Source organism: Hevea brasiliensis, chromosome 9 (assembly GCF_030052815.1).
Source record: "Hevea brasiliensis isolate MT/VB/25A 57/8 chromosome 9, ASM3005281v1, whole genome shotgun sequence".
Lineage (NCBI taxonomy): Eukaryota > Viridiplantae > Streptophyta > Magnoliopsida > Malpighiales > Euphorbiaceae > Hevea > Hevea brasiliensis.
This window is the reverse complement of record NC_079501.1, coordinates 19,045,456-19,049,421: the sequence shown is the minus strand read 5'-3', so window position 1 is coordinate 19,049,421 and position 3,966 is coordinate 19,045,456.

Here is a 3,966-nt window from a genome sequence, read left to right as displayed (position 1 = left end):
AATCATATTATAAAATATTAACAATAAATTTCTTAATTAATTATAATTTTATTTAAAAATAAATAAAGTAATATATTTTTTGTTATTTTTAAATTATTTAATAAAAGAATAAATAAAGTAAAAAAATTAAAATATTATCAAAATTTTTAAAATTCAAATGTAATAAGAAATGTGCTGGATGATGATGATAATGATAATAATAATAATAACATGAAAAATATAGAAATTAATTGAACACCTTGATGAATTACAGTTTATATAAAATTATTATTGTATGAACTAATTTTGCCTTTTTCTTGCGTTGGTATATTTTTTTAACAAAATATTAATTAATAAATTAATTTACTATACAAATAAAATTTTAAATTTAGCATTATAAACATTTTTTTTTTTTATAAAAAAGCGCATACAGTTTGGATAGATTTAAGGCTTTATATTAATATTAACCATTTTTAATAGAAAACAACTATTTCATAATTTTAAATTAAATAGTGAAAATTTTATAAATAAAAATATATTTTCATAATTGTAGTTTTATATAAAAAATAATAAAAAAATTAATTTTAATTGTTGATTAAACATATCTAAGTCAACCTAAGGAGCAGTAAAGAAATGTAGTTGTAACTTTCAATCTATAAATTAAACATGTAATAGGTTTTGTTTGATAAAGAGTAATATAATATAATATAATTAATTATGTAATGTAATTAAAATTATAATATAATGTAATTATTATTATATTCTTATATTTAGTTATAAAATAAAAATATAATTAGTTTGATATAATGATAATTTTTATTTAATATTTAATTTATTTATAATGATAATAATAAGTGATAATAATTATAATGATTAGTAGTTGAGTGATACTAGTGACAGAGTGGTGGTGGTAGTGGCGACATCGGTAATTAAATGAAGTAGTGATGGTGGTAGTGGCCGTGTAATGATAGCGGTGATAATAATTAAGTACAATGACTAAGTAGTGATAGCAGTGATCAAGTGATGGTAATGATAGTAGCGATAGCGATAGTGATAACAAGATGGTGATGGTAGCGTAGTGGTGATGATGATCAGGTCAGGGTAACGGTGGTAGTAGCAATGATGGCTGAGTAATGGTGATGGTGGTAATATTAAAAATAAATAAAAAAAATCAAAATAAATAATCATAATTACATCAATTTTTATATATAATATTGATTACATTACTTTAAGTAAAATTGATTATATTATATAATTATTATTACATAACATCAAATTTTTTTTGTAATACTAAATAACATAATCAAATATTCAGTGTAATTATAATCACACTGTAACTTTGATTATACTATACTAAACATGACCTTGTGTAAACACATGATTATTATCTCCTTATTTATGAAGGAACAGCCTTAGTTAATACTAATAAGTTCTTAATTGAGCTAATAATTCTTAATAACTAAATTAAGGTTACATTTAGTAAAGCGTAATGTAATGTAATTAATTATGTAATGTAATCAAAGTTATAATATGATATAATGTAATCATCATTACATTTTTATATTTAGTTATAAAATAAAAATATAAATAATATAATATAATTATAATTTTGATTTTAATATTTAATTTATTTATAATATTAATAATAAGTGGTAAAAATTGCAGTGATTGGTAGTCGGGTGGTATTGTTAGTTAAGTGGTATTATTAGTTAAGTGATGGTGGTGGCAGCCATACTAGTGGTTGGGTGGTGGTGATGACAGATAACAGTGATGGTATTAGCTAAGTGGTGATAGAGATAATAGTGGTTAAGTGGTAATAACGGTGATTAAGTGGTAATAGTGGTGGTGGTAGTAATAGTAGTGATTATAATGGTAGTAGTGGTGATAGCAGTGGTAACTGGATAATGATGATGATAATATTAATAATAAATAAAAAATAAAATAATTAATCATGGTTACATATATTTTTATTTATATAATTTAATTTTTTTTAAATAAAGGAATAGAAATGAAAAATATATTTCCTTTGTTTTTTAATTTTTTTAAAGGATAAATATATTAAAAAAATATACAAAAAATGTGAAAATCCAATATATTGTAAAAAATTTTCTATTTTATTAAATAATTTTATTATTTAAAATTATCATAAATTCATGAGTCATATAGTTAAATTACATGTATTATTTACAAAAAACAAGTTAATTATATTGAAATTAAAAAAAAATTTGTACTTACGTGTTAATAAAAACTAGTGTGTATATTATTATTATTATTATTGTCGTAACTTGTTTTGAATGACATGTCGCCAATAACCATTTATTTGGCAAGTAAAGTTCATTGGTTCTCCCTCAAGGAGGACCTGATCCTTTGATAGAAATATGAAAACAGCTCAAAAAGTAAAGAAATGAATTGAAAGGGAATTAGGGTACCTTTACAGTAGAACCCGCCAAGATTCATTCATAATTCTCAACACATATTTTAAATAATTTATTATTATTATTATATAAAATGATATTACCTAATTCTTAAATTGATGCATGAGATTCACTTATCTTTTTAAAATTACTTTTATTAAATAAAAAGATATAGCAGCTTAACCCATCATATGAATTGCAGGTTAAACGTATTTTATACCAACAATTAACCAATAATTGAGATTGAACCATTCATACATAATATTATATCAAAATAAATAAATAAACATATTGAAATGATTATCGTACTATGTCCAAACACTGTCACTAATTTTAATTGTTGAAATGATGTTTTGCAGATGGATGAAGGCCAACATTATGGATTAGAAATGTAATTAAGATGAGAAGTCAACACAAAAAAAATTTACTTAAATTTAACTCCAACTATAAATATGTAAATTTTATTACGTGAATTTTTATCATATTTAATAATACATGATAATCTAAATTTAAGTAAAAATTTTTCAATTATTATATGGTGTTTAACTATATATGAGTTAAATCAATGAGAGATAGAGCACAATTGATGGGATTTGGGAGGATTTCACCCCTCAATTGATGGGCACGAAGTTGGGGATTTAGGGAATTTGGAGTTGATGGTGAGCTGGCGGAGGAAAATGGATAGTTCAAGTGTACGTGGATTTTGAGGATACGTTGCTGGAGATCCCTTTTGGATGGCCTTCTGCAATTAGAAGTCAGAATTCATATCCAGCCAAACTATATGTTCACATCTCAAAAAAATTAGTTACCGTAAAAATATCCGAATTTTTTTTTCATATTATACAAGAATTTATGGTTTATTAGATAAATTAATTCGCTCATATTTGATTGATTCACTAAGAAATGAAGGGCTCTCAACAAGTATTATTATCATTCATGAAAATCGAATACTCAACATCATTTAATGGATAAAAGTGTCAATCTATTCATACCGAATAATTATCGGTAATGTCTGAATTTTAATTTTGAAAGAAAACTGAATTTTAATATTAAATTTAAATTTATGATATCATAAAGAGTGATTCTGTGAATTATATTTTTCAAATAGCTTTTTTTTTTTTTCAATTGTATAATAAAAAATAATTTTTTAATCTCCTAACTGCAATGACAAATGGGATTTTACATTGCCTCTTCTTCTTCTTGGTCTCGCTTCTTCTCCAAGCCAACCATCTGATGAAGCCGGAGTAAAACCAGTCTTTGGAGTTGGGGTTGAACCTGCTTACCCCGCCGAAGAACTATAAGAAGCTTTGGACGGAGTAGGGACCTTAAAAAAATATACATTAATTATGAACGTATTAAAAAATTAATAAATTACTACTTTTTAAAATGAAAGTAGATTATAATTTAAAATAATGAAAAAAAGCCTATCTTTTTAAAAGAGAAAAAAATAAAAAAATTTTATTTATTAATTATTATATTTTACTATTAATTAATTAAATTTAATAATAATAATAATAATAATAATAATAATCCCAAAATTAATTATTCTCTACTCGTTACACTCAGAGCCTGT